The 19,978-nt window shown below is 35.0% G+C and overlaps 1 long non-coding RNA gene across 1 annotated transcript; it reads right to left on the bottom strand.

Annotated features, from left to right (window-relative positions):
- Positions 1–14,183: 14,183 nt before the first annotated feature.
- On the bottom strand, positions 14,184–16,760 carry LOC130010629 (uncharacterized). The gene is made up of 3 exons (XR_008785906.1): positions 16,698–16,760; positions 16,254–16,310; positions 14,184–15,181 (listed from the first exon to the last, which is right to left on the bottom strand). It is a non-coding gene; the product is annotated as an uncharacterized LOC130010629 (long non-coding RNA).
- Positions 16,761–19,978: the final 3,218 nt, after the last annotated feature.

Genomic DNA, 19,978 nt, shown 5'->3' with positions numbered 1-19,978 from the left:
GAAACCACGCCAGTTGACTCAATGGCAGACCTTATGATACAACGCGTGCGCGCTAACCATTCGGCCATCCAACCCCACCCCGCACAATCTATGAACATGGCTCCACAATTAACCTAGGTCTTAGTCTGCGATATCACCGTTGGTGGTAGCGGACGTTAACCAATAACAACAACACAATTTTGTCCTTTTGTTGTTAATTTTATTGAACTGATGAAATATTAATTATTTCGGAAAGGGGTTGGGGAGTTGGTTGTTTACGTCAGAAGAAAGAATTTAATGTTCCCTTAATACGAACTATAGATGATTTCGACTGTCTTTCAACGAGGGATCTTTAACGTACTGTAAATGGAAGCTTTGCGTTTCTGCCTACTCTTTATCGAATTACAACGTACACGCCTCGGTTCTTTGTCCCATCCAGACCAAGATTAGAAAATTAAGAATCTGCGAATACAAAAACATTAACAAATTGGGTTCAGAAAAAGAGGTATATTCATACACCAAGCGTGGATAAATGAATATTACACAGATTTCCTAAGAATCACAATTTAAGAGAAACAGTGTCAATATATTCATAGCACGATCCTCCATTCATTTCTTTAATAAATACATATTGTATTAAAAACCACCAGAGTAAACACTCAACTTGTATGGATTATTAAAGATTAACTCTATTTAAAATACAGATGTGACGTCACCCTTTGATGTTGGCGTACCATTATTTCAAATAATCGTACGGGCAACTTGCCAATAGTACTTTATTCATACCAGTGAGATATTGGACTAGTGTGACGTAAAAGCTCGTGCGGGGTGTCAGTATTTTAAGATGTTTAATGGTCTCGAGCTTACGACATTGCGTAATATATTGTAAAAACATTCGGGCCTACGGTCCTCATGTTGTTACAATATATTACTTAATGTCTCGCTCTCGACCATTAAACAATACATAAATAGAATCTCTAGAATATTGTTAGCTTAGCATTCAAATATATCATCTGAAACAATGTATAGAGTTTTACATATGAACTAAAATGTGATAAATATCAAAACGAATCTGGCGTCCTGTGAAGGATCGATAGAGGATAATTGAAGTTTGTGTTGCTTACAATAACCGAGAGCTGAAGAGCCAATATGGCGGCCAAGAAGAACAATAGTGATAACTTGGTCGTGACTCTTCTCTAAACTGTACTATAGTGTATATTTGCGTCGTATATAAAAGGGAAATAAAAAAAAAAAAAAAAAAAATTATAAACAAAACTATATAAACAAAAGCCATGCAAAATATAAGGGCTACAAAAACAACTGTGGGACCTGAAGGTGTTAGTGTGACAAATGAACTCAATAGAGAGAATACAATACTTATATCTCCAGTATATGGTGAGACAAAATTGTCATCAGTTGAACTTTTAACATTTATCCTAGCCCATGATAATTTTGATATAAAATATATTAAATGTCTTCAGAATATAGGAAATGGGAATTTCTATCTGACAGTTGACTCTCAACAATCTAAAGATATCTTTGTTGGACTCTTTGAATCATTTACCATCAATGATCTGGAATATGAGTCGAAAGGCACCATCAAAGCTATCTGGGAATACCCAGTAGACTCTATCCCGATAATTATCTATAATCTATTCTATGAAATAGATAATAAGGACATTGCACGAAAAATATCAAACTATGCCGATGTCATCAGATGTGAGAGGCCATGCTACAAAAAATTTCCAACAATAGAAAGTGGGGTGAGAATCATTCATGTCAAACGCGTGTTCAAGCCTATCCCATCCCATATTTTCATAAAAGGCCTACGAGTAGGCGTTAAATACGAAGGGCAGATCAGATATAATAAGATTTGTTTCAACTGCGGAGAACAGGGCCACCTAGGAAGGGATTGTCCCTTGCCTGACAAACGTACAAATAAATCTAACTTCTCACCCATCCCAGAGGATTTTCCACCCCTGCAATCCTCTCCATCTACAGAGCTACCTATAACTCCTGATCCATACAGAAATATAGATGAGCTACCTATAACTCCCAAAATGGATCTAAATCTGAAATACTCTCCTCAGGAGAATTCTACAACAGAAAATGATGAAACAGAGTTGAAACAAACCCACTCTGACACATTTGATCCAAATAATGATGTGAATAAAGACGACCATAAAATTATTGATACATTAATGGATTTTAATATAAACAAAAATGATGTTGCAGTCAAAGAAGCACAGGAAACTGAGTGTACCAGTGCAGACTATGTTAAAATCCAAGATAGCAAAAATACAAAGAAAAGGAATATTAGCAATAATGAAGATGTAACAGATAAAAAACTAAGAATGAAAAGTCCAATAGTTGAGGTCTTTAACAGACTGACTAGAAAAAACTGATATAATAACTAAAAAGTGAATTGGACTCAATTGTGAAATCATATTAACTGAATAAGTTTATATATAACAATACAATTATTATTCTACAATGTCTATAGTGAAAATCTTGATTATCTCACTAATTATGCATATTATATCCTCTAATATTCAAAGAGGCTTTGATGAAAAAATAAACATCTTAACAGATAAATTCAGCTACCCAGAGATACTCTGTTTACAAGAAACAGTGTCAAATACTAAAATTATAAATGAATCCAAGATATATCAAGATGGTAACTATAAAATTATATCAAATACTATTGATAATAACTATCTGGGAACAAGCATGCTTATCCGAAATGACATTGAATTTAAAGAACATACATATCCAAACTTACTACAAGGAAGGTACCAACATATATCATTATACATTAACGATAAAACAACCAATGTAATGAATATATATGGCCCTCCTGGTTCAACTAAAGAAAAACAAAATTTCTTTCAAAGTTTACACAATCATATAATAAATATCTATAATGAGAAAGAATACTACATTTTAATTGGTGATTTCAATGTAACAGAAAATAAGATTGATTCCAAAAATGATACCTACTACTCCCAGATAGTTATTGACTTACTTATCAATATCACAAAAATAATAGAAATATCAGATGTTTTCAGGAATAAATTTCCAGACAAGATATTATATACATGGTCCAATACAAGAGGTAGTGCTAGTCGAATTGACAGAGCATACATATCTAATAACCTACTAACTAGTGTTACACATTTAAATCACCATCCAAATACAAAATCAGATCACAAAATTTAAAAAAAAAGAAAAAAAAAAAAAGGAGGAGGAGGAAAAAAAAATAAGAACGAAAAAAAAAAAAAAAAAAAAAAAAAAAAAAGTTAAACTCGAGAGGGTTGACCTTAACCTTGCCATTACTCCCTTCAATAACATCAATATAAATATTATAAAAATAAATAAATAAAGTCAGGTGTCGTTCGGTTTAACGTGCTACTTTTTTGGATTTTTTGATCTAATGGATCCGAGCATACAATGTTTTTGGGTATGGGGGCAATTGTGACCAGGCATCATTGCTAGGAATTCTTTAACGTGCACGCTAAACTATACTTTATGAGACCTTGGGTTTTCGTCTATTCTTGATCAGGACCAGAATATGTTCCTTGTCAGACCTTCCGTCCTGTACCACTGACAAGGGGGAAATCCCTTTGAAATATCCTGTCATGGCTACCACCGGGATCGAACCCAAAACACCTGTTTGTGAGTCATTGTCAGATTGAATAGGTCAAATACCACCTATGAGAATTCTCCTGACCTTGACATTGCCGATACCTAGAATGGTTTCAATGTCAACATAATGCAATTCAACCAGTGTGTGTAAAGGTTATTTGATACAGTAATTTATTCAATACAAATAACGTACACGCCAATGTGTACACGGGACCTCGGTGTTTCGTCCCATACGAACGACTAGACAGCTCTCATTGTCCGTCCTGCATCACTGACAATGGGTAACCACGCCGGAACATCTAGTTGAACTTTCTCGGCTAGCGACACGCGACCTCCAGGCTAGCGAGTCAGCGTCTTACCCCCCGTGATCCCCCTCTTGATGTAATAAAACTATACACCAAATTTCATCACTCTAAATTAATTAGAATTAAAGTTACCGTGTCCCAAATCATCAAGCAATCAAATTGCTTATCTCTGCTTACCCTTAGCAGAAAATGCTCAAGGCACTATCCTAATAAACACATACGCCACGTGTGAACATTCTAGCTCAATTAGAAGGAGAGTTATTGTGTCCCAGAAAGTGTAACGGACAGACAGACAGACATACGAACCAATTTTAATAGTCAGGGCAAAAAACAAAAACACAGCAAAGTAAAAATCTGTAGGAGAAAACTAACAAATAAATTTGGCCGAAAAAAAACAAAGTGGCCCAAAAGTCCTAGAACGAAATGCCCTAGCACGAAATGCCCAGTGGACGAAACGTCCTACATTCATTTGTTCCACTCCGTACTCTACTAAAATTAAGCCCTAACAAAGCCGACATTCAAATATAATCTATAGATGAACCAAATCACCCCACGCTTTTATCACATACAGGCTGGTATTCGGAAAATGAAATGGGGTTTAACGTCCTAGCTCCGAACTGGGGTAATGAAGACGGGCATACGCCATAAAGTGTGTTGTGAGGGAAATTATGCTCGGACAGCGGCACTACGGCCTACCCTTATATCGAATTCCAAATGCCAAGGGATCTTTTACGTGTACACCAATGTGTGTACACGTTCCATCACTGACAAGGAGGTGGGGGGACCACGTCGGAAAATCTGGATGAACTTTCTCGGCCAATGCAGGGATCGAACACCCGACCTTAGGCTCGCGAGTCAGAGTCTTAGCCACCATGACCCCTGCCCAAAGCTGGTAATCAAAACCTCACCATATCTTGACGCCTTCCGACAATTAGTTAGTTAGCGATTAATGTCGAATAGATCGGAGGCTAAGTGCGTGGGGGGGGGGGGCTGTCCCAACGGCGGATTGATTATCACTCGGCATCGTATTCTACGCAAAATTTTACTCTAGAAAAGTTGTGTCTGGTTTTGTTTAGAAGAAATGTGTAGAAAATGATTTTGCGCAGGGCAGTTCACGCATTAATCCATTATGTAAACTCGACACGCGGTATTTATGAGAAAGACGTTTACAATAATCTGTGTAAATTGAACAGTGAATAATATTTAGACGATCATGTGTTAAAACATGTCTACTGTTGAATGATACATGAAAGCCCTGCTATAGACATAACCTATGTATGTATGGACTACAGAGCACTCACTTGGGTGGATGTGGCGCATTATCAGATGCAATATATTATTATTATAATAAAATAAAATGGTAAGTTGTTTCATATTATCACTCTTTTTTAAAAATAATTTAAGGCTATTCCACTTCTGTGGCCCTTCCCGAGCTCCCAACGCCTTCTCAAGTACAAACTGTGCGATTTAATGACAGGTGAAAACGAATATATGTATCAAAATTTTGCTTCAAATCCTTTTTAAACATTTTAATCGAAAGAGAACTACGGCAAACTGTACTAATCTATTTTAAGAATCCTTGGTTGTAACGTTGATATGTAAATTCTATCAGTATTATTGTTTATAATTCATTCATTCATTCAAGACGTTTACTGGCTTATTTTCTATTATTATTATTATTACATAATTTATATAGCGCAGATTCCATTATAATATGTTCGAATATGCTTAACAATAAATTACAAATACAAAATGAGAAAAATACGAAACCTCAAATACGCACTATGTATTCATTTTTTGTTTTTTTGAATTTTAATTTTGAAAAATAATTTCTAATTTCTATTTCTAATTTTGTAAATTAATGTATGATTTTGTAAATTAAACATATATTATGGAAGAGCTATTGCATGTCTTTCTTTACGATTGAAATATTTTATAAACTATTAATTAAGAAAACAAGACCATAGTCACCCCTCGATGGCATCGGATACTCGAGATTTTAACTAGATTAGAACCTTTCATCATTTAAGAATTTAATTTAAAAATGGGTAAGCGAGGCTAAGTATCGAACATACCAGTGTTCTGGTTACCACGATGTACACATCTTGTCAAAACTATAAACAGCGATAATTTGGCTCAGAATAAAGGAATTTGAATGAAATTTTCAATATTTTCTTTTTAGATTTTCTATTTTTGAGCTATTATAGCAGGAATAGACAACTCTTTATTATCACAACCCCTACATCCGTGGCAATTTCTCAGAGAACAAAGTTTGACGATGGTTTCTGTTAGAAGGGACCCCAGTGAAGATATTTGTAGTTTGATATCCACGGGCTAACTCCAGGAGAGCCGAAAATCCAAGACGGTGGCCAAAAATAGTCTGAAATTTACCTTAACAAACATTGTTGGTGAAATGACTTGTGTAATAATATCATTTTATAGGTTTTTGGGTCACCGGACTCACTTGGGCAGTTGCCGATTCATTTCACAAACGGTTGCTCCATTATGGCCGGCAAAATGCTAAATGTCGACAGAAATTGGCTCGAAAACTAATCTTTCAATAGCAACACACGTCTGCTATGTCGTCGCAGCGGTTGTGGGACGAGAAACACGAATATGCCATTTTCAACCTGATAGAACTAAAAAAGTAAGGATTGTCATTTATACAGGACTACACAAATAATAACAACCATAAATTGTTCAAGTTATCCACGAATCTTATCCTTCATGTATTACAGCTATCATAATACATTATAATACAATATATAATAATGTATTCCACAGTATGGGTCGTTTATCCCAGAATACCTTCGTCAAGAGTCTAGGTATTTTCAATCATTTGTCGGACTTTCGCAATCAGATTGCAAAATAATGTTATTTTAGGAGTTATCAATTGATAAGTTGTCTAAACACCGAGACATAGGGTACTGGGTGTGTATCATATACTTCCCAACCATGCCGAAGAGGCCAATGTGAATTCTGGATTCTGTAATGTAGTATAATGTGGGATTGATAGGTTAACCCTTTTGACCCTTTGCCTTAAACTATCATGATCTTGTGGTAAACGCGTGGTACACAATATAAATCGTATGCTTCCAAGTTACTGAATATTAGTGACTCTTTCGGAATTTATACTCCATTCAAATTGTATATATGTAAGCACTCAAGTCCATCCGGAAACGCGGTAGGGATCACCTAAAGGTGATGAAGTTAAGAGTTAGTCTTAAATCTTAAATTTTTTGATACGTACATGAATGTTAGTTAGCTTGCGGTTATTGGGATTTAGTCTCACGAAATTGTTCGATTCCATAGTTTTTACAATCCCTGAAGCAATGGCCTGAGAAATCCCTCTATGGCCATTGCTGGATTGACTTATTGGTACTTGAGCTTTTGAGGGAGTGTATCTATTCTTCCCGTTCAATCAAATCTCTCTTAAGTATAGCAACATGACAGTCCTTCGTTTAATCTGGGGTCTTCCCTAAAACTTTGGACAATTATTTAAGGTGACAGTATTGTTCGTCTCCAAACAGTATTGTTTTCAATTTAAATGTTGATAGCCTCGTTTGTCACGCAATTAGTTTTTCGGCAATATTCTGCTATTCACTGGTTAATTGTGCTTAAAAATTTCTTGAGTCATGTAAACAATGTGGAGCTCTGTTTAAACCGGAATGACATTGTTACGCAGTTAGGCATTGGTTGTTAATCGAACTATATTGACCAGTCATAATTTGGAACAGAAATTTGCTTTCGTTACGGCAGTGCTTGAAACGAAACACTGCGAGGAGCATGCCCTTTAATGGGCTTCAACAATATTTGGTAGGAATATTGATCGGGTGGTGCTTGTATATATCCGCCACGCATCTATTTCATGGCGAATCCAATCAAAGAGTAAAATCAAAATAAAGTTTGATAAAATTGAAATTATCGCTGTCACCTTTGCGGTAATAGGTTTATTTCATCTGATTTTATATAATAATATGAAATGTTTCTTTTCCCCCATTTCTCAATAGTAGGCCCTATACTTGAGTATTGGATTGGCGATGGGGGCAAATAATGAGCCCGGCATCATCAAACCTTTGCCCACTGACGCCAATGGCCTACGTCACGGGTTTCGACCAATTATAGAGACGGTTTAGAGATCACAGATTCACCCAGTCTCAGCCAATCGCGCCGCTAGATCGATGAGTGAAACTTTCATATGGAATTTAATATATTTTTGTTTCTCTTTTTGCCATGAAGCGCGGGACGCTCGACCCATTTGGCCCATGCCTAAAGTGGACTGTGAAGTAAATTATCAATGGAATTTATTGATTTTATTTATTATTACATTATTCAGATTATTTCTATACGTGGATTTAAACCGCTTGGCTTCTTTGTAATAATCGTAGCATTTGTGTTGTTGATGACCACTCAATGGAGGTAAGTTGTAATTCTCTATCTCTCTCTCTCTCTCTGAACGAGGAAGGGGAGTGGATGGCGCGCTGTATCATAAGGTCTGTCATTGAGTCAACTGGCGGGGTTTCAATTCCCAAGTTTTAGGCGACAAGGAGTAGGGTCTTGTGTCTAACCTCATGGGTTTTCTTCGAGTCCTCCGGTTTTCTCCCACTGCTAAAGACCCCTACGCTCAAGCGAATTATTGAAATATTGGCCGAAAAAACGATACCCGAGGTCACCATGAATTTTAGATGTAAGATAACATCAGTGTCGATTGAAACAAACCAATATTGAATCCTAATTCGTGTTTTCGAATATAATATTGACTTAGAGTTTTAGCACCTTTAATTAGGTTTAAGGTTTATAGAGAAGGCTGTTACAGAAGTCAATAATATCTTTTACATAGTACAAAGTGAATAAAACCAGTGATTCGGCGTATTTACGATCTAAATTTTCTTATACGCCCAATACGAAATAATGAATGTGATACTGATTTACAAACTTTTGAAATATGGTCATGTAAGGATAAAACATTGTCAAGATTAAAACCTGAATTACGGATAGTCGTGCAAGATTTAACTGATGTGTCACCAACCTTTAATATGTCTATTTGTTTTCTTTTCTTCGAAATTTAGTGTAAAAATATAGTGTCTCTGTCTTTTTATCGCTTAAAGTCAACTTGTTATCAACCATCTATGAAATAATTACATTAATACATTTGTCTACACTTTGTATATTATTTGTTACATTATTTTACACCCGAGGTAAAGTTGAGTATCATCGGCATAACATATTAAATCGAGGCCATTACGTACAATGACAATCAATATGAAACTTGGCTTGCCTCTTCAACAATTGTGCATTCATACATACTTCCTGCATGTGATCCCTTGAAAGACTGGAAATAAAAAAGAAAGCCCCAAAAGATCATTGATATCTCTCTTTATTGTAAATTTAAACATTATTATGCCTGAAGAAATGGTATCTAAATTATTAATTAGACATTTATTAACATGAAAACGCAATATTCAACTCTCGATGCCATCTGATGTCTCTGATTTTGATTTGATTTCAATCCGATATGCTCTTCAAAGGTCATTGATAATTAAATGCAAAAAAAAGGATAATCAAGACATTGTTACTTAACCGTTACTTAGCGGTAACAATGACAATCAAGGCTGCTGTGATTTTAAAATAAGGTTTTCTCAGTTCAGAGTGGAACAATCTGATAAAATATTTTTAGCATATTCACTTTACATTATCTAGTTTTTAACTATTATAGTAAGAACTGCCAGTTCCTTATCTAATCTTCTCCATCAGAGGAAAAGAGATTTTCAACTTCCACAGCTACGAATAAATAATGATTTAGATTAATATAATTATTACCACAAATCTATGTCTAATATCAACAATTTACTCTAATAATTTTGTCATTTTAATATATGAAATTAAGGTATCTATACCATTTCATATAGGAGCCAAGTTGGTCTAAGTAAGTAGACACTACTTGCTCGCTAGCCTAGAGGTTGTGGAATTGGCAGTTGGAATTCGATATAAAAGTAGGCCACAGCACTGATGTCCAGGCAAAATTTCCCCCATAGTACACTGTATAGCGTATGCCCGTCTTTATTTGCCCAGTCGGAGCAGAACAGACATTTAATTTCATTTCACCATTTCATTCATTGTAAAGAATTGAAGAGATTGATTTTACTTCTAATAGTTTCAAATCCAAATTGAAGAATGTAAACATTTAAAAGACTTTCTTTTCTGTCCGAACTGTAGCAGAGCCAAGCCTTCAATCTTTCCTTGGCATTGGCCTCTGAATGGCCCCGTTTTCTGCAGGCAGCTATAATTTAGACACAAAAAGGATATCTCATAAGATGTAATAACCAGCGGCTGCCAGACCCACCCCCACATTTTGCAAGAGATGGACAGAAGAACAAGCTAAAAATAAACGCGATTTTTTGTACATTCCCCTCACGCAAATGAAGTGATGACGCCACCCATATGAAGTGTAGGTGACACTAAACCGAGACGTGCTCGAGGTGAAAAATTTTATATCTGAAGTGTTCATTTCTACCACACTTCCGTAACAACACTTCAAATTTTCAATGAAATAAAGAAGGCAGAAATGATGTTGAAGTGAGGAAGAAGCCATGCCAAATATGCAAATTAGGCTTCAGCGAAGTGTTCACTTCAACCATAGAACTAGAATACTAACGGGAACGCCCACCGTGTGACGTCACTACCTTATGTGACGGCGGGCTTCTGACGCTGATATCGGGCACAGCGTACTTCCGGTTTCTGCTCGCACTAACAAAATGCCTGGCGCGAATTGTGTTTTGTTCGGATGTTCCGCCTGCAATAAAAGAAATCGGGGTTGATCATTCTATCGCTTACCCAAAAACAACAGAGTGGAGAGAGAATCATTACGTATCATACAGTCTACCAGATCAGACCCGATAAATGACAAGACCTTGACAATATGTTCAAGACACGTTGAGCCGGATTATTTGGTTGAAAAAGTAAGTGAAAACTCAAAAGAAATTAATTATGTAGATTCTAGTTGGCAGTCCACCCTGACAACCTACAATGAAACAATGAAGTTAAGTTAAACCCATACTAGCTGAATGTCTGTATTTTCATGTTTGCCCGTTAGACTTTACCCCTTCTCTCATTTGTATGCATATAGGTTTGTTTACATTAGTGCCGTAGCTAGGCCTAGTCTACTTTCAATTTGTTATGAAATTGACGATTACTACACCCGATGAGTGTGTGACAGCATGACGATTCTCTCTCAACAATCTTCTTTTACTTTAATTTTATGAATTACTAATTATTAATCAAGACACGTTGAGCCGGATTATTTCGTTGAAAAAGTAAGTGAAAACTCAAAAGAAATTAATTATGTAGATTCTAGTTGGCAGTCCACCCTGACAACCTACAATGAAACAATGAAGTTAAGTTAAACCCATACTAGCTGAATGTCTGTATTTTCATGTTTGCCCGTTAGATTTTACCCCTTCTCTCATTTGTATGCATATAGGTTTGTTTACATTAGTGCCGTAGCTAGGCCTAGTCTACTTTCAATTTGTTATGAAATTGACGATTACTACACCCGATGAGTGTGTGACAGCATGACGATTCTCTCTCAACAATCTTCTTTTACTTTAATTTTATGAATTACTAATTATTATTTTTTTTAAAGGTCAAAGTTTTAACTGAGCAGCTCCATAAAAATTAAAATTGTATATTTATTTATGACTGACCTTGACCTGTCAAATCCTTTTATTTTTAAATTCCGAAATAATCTTGTTCCCGGTATGAATAATCAACAAGCATGGAAAAAAATAATTATATCTGAACCTTTTGTTTTGTATGTAGGAACCTTTTTATTTTGATTTTATGAATATTTCAGATGTTTACAAAAATTCTGGGTCCACATATCGAAGATTAAAAGAAGGGTTAGGGAGACTATCAACCTTAATTCTTCTACAGAAAAGCGTAACAACAAAGAAATTGAATCCAAGGAAGTCACCGGTAACTTAAATTTCTGTTAACTTAATTATAATTATGAACATTCGATGTTTCCTTATAAAAGATCAGTATATGAACATTTAATTCATCAATATTAAACAGACATTATGCAAGAGCTAAATCTGTCAATTGCAGGTCTTTCTTTAGGCCTGGAATGTTATCTAAATTATTAATTAGACATTAATTAACTTATCCAGACCATAATCAACACTCGATGGCATCGCTAGCCTGTGATATATACTGGATTAGAGCCCAGTCTGCTACTTCTGATTAAATCAAAAAATGGATAATCGAGACCATGTTTTTTTTTATCGTACCGACCTTAGTAATGATGATCGAGGCTAGGCCCAAAATTCAACCACTAAATACTCGGTTCAGGGTGGATCAATCTGACTGAAATTTTCAGCAAATTCCCTTTACATTATCTAGTTTTTAACTATTATGATGAGAACTGCTAGCTCTTTCTGTAATCTACCATAATTTTATTTATAAATACTTGTATGAATATCCGATTCTTCTTTATATTTACTTTTGTAATTTTTTTCGATTTTATTCAGAAACCGAGAAAATTATGAATACATGTATGAGAATCCAATTCTTCTTGTTTTAATTGAGTTTTATGAATTTGTCTATTTTATTCAGAGTCCAGGGAAAACCGAGGAAACTCAATGTTTACATATGAACGAAGTAACCTTTCAGATGTTGCAGAAATCATTTTTATGTCAAATGCCTGCTTTGTGGCTATGTCAGTCTTCAAGTGATTATATCTATCTGTTTAAAACTGAAGATAAAAGTGTAACATACCATTTAACCATTGACAAGGACTTGAATTGTGAAGTACAATATAATAATTTTTGTTTCCTGTTCAAATTAAAGTTACATCTATAGATTTACTTATAAGAACTGTTGAGAATATGAAGATATGTAGGGGCATAACATCAAAACATTTACAGTCTTATTCTCAATGTCAGCCTACAACTGTAAGATATATCAGACAGGTTGATCTTTTCATGAACACAAATAAGTCAACATATAAATTACGAAATCTGTGTACTTGCTTCTGTATGTAATAGTTTTCTTGAGGACACTCAAATCGAAATTTGTTTAAGTTGTCGACAGATTAACAGAGATTTACAGAGAAAGTAAATAGCAATAATAATAGTTTATTTCACATATATGGCTACATAGCACATTGCATATTCAGATTTTAATTGAAAATATATAATTCAAAGAATCAATATTTACATACTTGTAAATGTAATTTACAATTCAAAAATAGCTTAGCAATAATATATAGTTGCCATATAAACGAGCAAAAAGTGGTAGAATATAATCATGTGGTACGAATTTGATTAAAATGTAGATTTCACTCCATTTTGATTTATTTCTTCCAACTGACTCGACTCCACATAGATTTGAGGTCAAATGAGAAGTTATAGAGTTAAACTGTGATCATTGATGTCAGGTATTTTATTTACAGCACTTTGCTGCAAGCATTTCACACAATGAAAGTAACAAAAACACAGATTATACAGATAATTTCATACAACAAAATAGAAAGTGTATAATTAAACTAAACATCACCTGGCTCTATTGGAATTAATATCGATATTGGAAGTTTAAAAATATAAATGTGATTGAATCTAGGATTAAATCTAGAACTTAATCAGCAGTGTTCTACAGATTTTTTATTTCTTGTTATTACTGTATTGTAGATAATAAGTAATGAAAAGAAAACAAGGCCCCAAGTTCACAAAGCATTCTCAGTCTTAAGTTAAGGTTTTACTCAAAATTGTTTGTCTTATTTTAACTTAAATACAGCACTTTACTAACTATTGTTGTTTTAATGTAAATATATCAATAAGAAACTATGTGCAAAGTTTTGTGTTTCTGGATCAAAGATATTTCTCAAAAACAGTGATTGAAAGTTGAGCAAATTATTAAGTCTGGGAATGCTTTGTGAACTTGGGGCCAGGTTGATAATTGTAAACAAAATATATCGAGACGCAATAAAATAGCACCTCTGAGATGACGTGGCATAACTTTGCACCTTCCACAGTTGCACAAAACCTAGCTTTTTAAAAGCTGCATTATATACCCCACGTGTGTACCAGAAAAATCAACATACTGATTCTGTTGGGTTAAATTTTTTTGATTGAGAATTGTTCGGGGTGCGTTTACGCAATCTTCAAAACATTCTCACATGTTATCATCGTAATATGATGTTATTACATCCTTAATTGCAAGATTAAAGCAAATCTTTTAAACAAAATTGAGCTGAAAAGTACTAAGTAGGGCGTTAAACCTGGATTCATTTCAAACAAGATTTACATTCATCCATTTATAAAAGTGATGTATTATTTTTATTGCATCTCAGTATAAAATATTAACAATGATAACAAAATTTATACAAATTTTATACAGGTGCACAACTTGTAATGTGTGAGCTTTATAAATGTATTAAATTATTCTTAAATATACATTATGTAAGATTTTGATAAAGAGCTAGCCATTCTTGCTATAATAGTTCGAAGATAAATAATGTAAAATGAATAATTTGAAAATTTCATTCAAATTACTCTATTGCGAGCGAAGATATTAGCCTTTGAAGGCCTTTGAAGGTTTGACAAGACGTGTGCAATAATTTCAACCATCGTACTGGTTGTTCGAAGTAGTCTCACTCCTCCATTTTTAGCTTAAATCAAAATATGGCTGAACTGTTCTAATCTGTTTAATATTGGAGAAATCCGATGCTATCGAGAGTTGATTAGGGCCTGGATAAGTTAATTAATGTCTAATTAATAATTTAGAAAACATTTCAGGCCTAAAGAAAACCTGCAATAGGCAGATTTAGCTCTTGCATAATGTATGTTTAATCATTATTATCATAAGCTTATGGATTTTTTTGTGCATTTCTATTTGCCTTTAGTGTTTATCAATGGTCATTATCTGTTAAATTCACAAGTTTTATTTAACAAGCATCACTGTCATGTGAATAAAATATCTTTGAACAGAGCCTTGGATCATTCCAACCACATATTGTTGTTCTTGTTTTTTAAATTAGTCATCTTGAATAGTAATTTAACCATTTGTTCCAAATGATGATAAACTTATACTAGAAATTGCACAGGCAGATGACAAGTTTTGATGTATAATATTCCTTGTTGGGGTTAAACTCGATTGAGGTTCGGCAAACCCTTGAGATCATGTGAACATCAGATCATTTTTCATATAACCACTACTTGAACTTTCCCATTAAATTTAACTGGATTAGTTTGAATCTTAAAAAGAAAATAAATAACAATGAAAACAACCTAAATAAAAACCAAACAAAATCAATAGCTATGAATTAAAATTACCAGTGTAAATCTGTACACAACCAAAGACAGGGTTGGAGGTTAAAATTTCCCTCACAATTTTATCTAATTACGAGCTTGATACCAAATTAATACAGTTCTTTAAAGGCTCAATACCACTCTTGTTGTAACTGAATAATATGTCCCAATCTTTATTCTGGTCAACAAATTTAACTATTTTAGAATATTTCAATTAATTGATGATACAAATTTCATCTTAACACACCTTATTTAAAAAATTCAACATAATGGTTTGAAACGTCTAACGTAAACCTTTTCAAATGAAACTTCGATTTAAAAATATTTTCGAACCCTCTGGACAAGTAAAATAGGATGTAATGGATAATTTACACAACAGGTGGGACACTTAAACATCTAGTACTTAGATAGAGATATTATTTATTTTCTGGAGCTTTCAAGCCAGCAAGAGTGTTATTGTCCCTTTAAAGTAAATATTATACAAAATAAAAGAAACTGTTCCAAAGCAATTTGGGATCACGTGGCTAAGTGGGTAAGACGCTGGCTCGCTAGCCTGGAGGTCGGGTGTTTGATCCCTGCATTTGCCGAGAAAGTTCATCCAGATTTTCCGGCGTGGTTCCCCCTTGTCAGTGATGCAGTACGGAGGGCCTGACAAGGACAGCTGTCTAATCCTTCGGATGATACGAAAACCCGAGGTCACCTGTATACATTGGAATGCACGTAAAAGATCCCTTGGCAGTTGGAATTCGATATAAGAATAGGTGATAGTGCCGCTGCCCGGGCGAAATTTCCCTTAAATGACACCTTATGGCGTATGCCCGTCTTCATTAGCCCAGCATAGGAGCAGAACAGTAGGACGTTAAACCCCATTTCATTTCATTTCCAAAGCAATTTGATCGTTTGAGAAGAAAAAAAATATATAGACATGGTCGAGACTATAATGAGTTTCAAAACTTGCCCATTTGCTACGAACACTATGTGACTATATGTATGTATGTTGTATATGTAGAAAACTTACGGATGCTACTGGAACGACAGGTTGAGATGTCTCAAACAAATCTTTAGCAAAGAAAAGCTGTAGTAAAGAATACACATTTTTTTTTTTATATAAACAATATTTTTATTCAGGATGTCTGAATGGGATTGGGGAACAGGCTTAGCCTATGTAAAACCCCTTGTTATAAACAAGAAAAGGGCACTGGGAAACCAGCCAAAACTGGCACGGACATGCCAAAGGCTAACAACAATATGCACAAAACAATAAATAAAAATAATAACAAGTCCTAAATAAAATGTGAATGTCATCATAATTTATTAATAATAATTTTATAATATGTAGTAGAAAATGATACACAAACGTGTGTTCGGATAATTTAATGTCCGAAAATAAATGGTTTATACTCCCGATGGTATGTTATATAACTAATTTAAAAAAAACTCATTAAAATTATGAATAACTTACATCTATTACACCGTCAAGTTCTTGAAATTCCAGGACGTCGTACGCTTCTGCTATGTTGACATACGGCCTGAAGTTACTTGTGCCTTATTGACTTCGCGCATGCGATGTACAACATAATTATGTCATCACCGTTATACGTCACCGAGTGGGCGTTCCCGTTAGTATTCTAGTTCTACGCTTCAACCAAGTACTTATCGGGTGTTATTCTCACTTCAACTCAGTGCTTATCGGGTGTTTTTCTCACTTCAACTAAGTGCTTATCGAGTGTATTGCTCACTTCAACCCAGCGCTTATTGATCGTTTTGTTCACTTCAACTCAGTTCTTATCGAGTGTTTTGCTCACTTCAAACCGGTGTTTTGCTCACTTCAACCCAGTGCTTATCAGGTGTTTTTCTCACTTCAACCCAGTGCTTATCAGGTGTTTTTCTCACTTCAACCCAGTGCTTATGGAGTGTTTTGCTCACTTCAATCCAGTGTTTTGCTCACTTCAACCCAGTTTTTATGTAGTGTTTTGCTCACTTCAACCCAGTGTTTTTCTCACTTCAAACCAGTGCTTATCGGGTGTATTTCTCACTTCAACCCAGGGCTTATCGGGTGTTTTTCTCACTTTAACCCAGTGCTTATTGGTTGTTATTATCACTTCTACCCAGTAAGGTTGCAGACTTCAACAGTGTGAGCCCTAGCTCACAAACCAGGTGGGGGTGGGGGCTGTATTTGATCCCAGTGTCGGTCATGAAAGTTACTCCACCCTCCCAGGATTTTCTGCACCGTTCGCCTGATCAGTGGATTTAGGACCTGGCAAAGGATGGTGTTTTGATGTGATAGTGATGGGGCTGAAAAGCCAAAGTTCCATGCAGAAATTGTCGTCCATGTAAAAAAAAGAAACCTGTGTAATTAAAAGAGGACAATTCAGAAAAGCCACATCTGGGCTAAATTTCCCTCATAGCACACTGAATAATCCTAGTTATGCTGAAAAACCGCAAATATGAAACAAAATAACACTTTGATATTTATTATTTATTATTGTTTTCAAAATATTACAACACAATTGATACAATTAACAAGTGGTTGCCATCTAAGATACACACACATATTGCAAAAGAGAATAAGGAATATAAATAAGGCTTATCCACTCATTGTCACAATGTTTCATATAGAATTAGAAAAAAATCTGTTAAAAAAATTGTAGCCTTATCACGTTCACATGGTTTCCAAAAAAGTGGGTTAAGTGTGGATTGCTGAAATTTATTGGATTTGTCCTCTCATGGTCCCAATGCTACACGGCAAATTAAAAAATTGTAGCCTCATCACATTCACAAGCTTTTTTGAAAAGGTTATCTTCGAATCACTGTATATCGTTGGGGTTCGTGATCTCATGAATCCAATGGTTCACACCAAATCTGCAAAGGATCGGTTAAAAACTGTAACTCCTATCAAATTCAAAGTTTTGGCTATGGGGCATAACTCTGAACTCGAAAGCCAAATCTTCAGCAAAGAGGGGTTAATTCGGGCATGGGAAATGTTGGCATATAAAACTGAGAATTCTAGAGGATCCAGAAGTTAAAAACAATGGATCGTACAATCAGGTGTAATATTCTACGCCAAAATCCTCTGGATAGGCCCACATGCTAAAAACCCAATTTTTCCACAATATAAGGGGCCATAACCCATGAGGTTAGAGTTCAAAATGAATCTGATCCCAGATGATTGAATATAAATATACATTTAAATTTCATTAAAATCGGATAATTGTGACCACAAACAAATTTAACCGGAGGTACATCTGGACGGACAGAGGCAGCGACATGAAAATGTGGGTGCCATAAAAAATAAATATTCATAGACTCAAGGGCAGGTGTTTTGTAATTTGGATAGCGCCAGGCTATAATCCATTACAGTTTACACATTTCGTGTGTTTTCTTGCATCTTTAACACACCATATTCAACCCACATTCAATGTTGCTATTGATCACCTCCACACCTTATTCGACCACATTCATAGGTGCTGTTATTATGGTTTGATTAACCTGAAATTAAAACAAAAAAAAATGTTCAGTTAAAGATGCATTCCGAAAAAAGTAATTATAGGGAGATTATTTCGAATAAAATATGGTAAGTTTGGATATGGAAAGTAGAGACACCCAATCTTACTAGAAAATACTAAATTCATGCAGAGAAAGAGAAATGGGGTTTAACGTCCACTCGATACAAACTAGGTCATTTCAAGACTAATATATGGGTCCATTTTATTTCAATAATTCGATAGCGCGTAGCAGTCTTTAGCATTGGGAGGAAACTGGAGAAAACCCATGAGATTGGACAGTTGACCCTACTCCTCATCACATACAACTGAGGAATCGAAACCATGCCAGTTAACTCAATGACAGACATGAGCTAACCAGTCGGCCATCCAACCCCCCAGATTCCCATGGAAACACTAAGAGACACAGTGAAAACAAGCAGATGCCATGCAAGATACACCCACATTTTGTAAGAGATGGACAGAACAAGCCAAAAAAGCGATTTAAGTTTCATCAAAATTGGATAACAGTTGTGATCTCTAGAATGTGATTTGTACAATCAGTCGCCATAATCCATAAGTTTTGGTCCGATATGCCCGAATATTCTAATGAACCGAGATCTTTGGGATATAAACATACATTTCAAGTTTTATCATCAGAATTGTCACTCTCAAGGGTCCACAAGCTAAAAATGCAATTTTTCATACGATCAGGGGCCATAATCTATAAGTTATGGTCTGATATGCATGAATATTGAAAGGAAATGAGATCCAGGGAGTTACGACCCAATATGCGCGAATATTGAAAGGATCTGGGATCTTTGGGTTATATACATACATTTTATGTTCAAAATTGCGACCTCTAGATGGGTCCAAAACTTTGTCTATTTTGTTTGGCAATTTCAGTCTGATTTTCACGAAATTTAAGCTCAACTGTTATTATGATGTAACGGTGATATAGTTGAACGTTTTTTTTAAAATCAGATAAAAATTGTGATTCCTGGAGGTTTCACAAGCTCAAAATGTGATTTTTTCAATACAGTCAGGTGCTATAATCCATGAAGGAAAGGGGATTAACTAAGATTAAGGCCTGTATTGTGCTAAGACAAATATGGATGACAGACCACAGGAGTGGATGACGGAAATATACGACTGTATTGAAATGTGAATGCCTACAAAGGATTATCTTCCATTGACTGTAATCAACATTGTTAGTACCAGTACAGAGCGTCATTAAAATCTTCAGCTGTAATGACTTTCA

This window comes from Patella vulgata, chromosome 2, assembly GCF_932274485.2.
Source record: "Patella vulgata chromosome 2, xgPatVulg1.2, whole genome shotgun sequence".
NCBI classification, from domain to species: Eukaryota; Metazoa; Mollusca; class Gastropoda; family Patellidae; genus Patella; species Patella vulgata.
The sequence above is the reverse complement of the archived record's forward strand: the minus strand, read 5'-3'. Positions and strand labels throughout refer to the sequence as shown.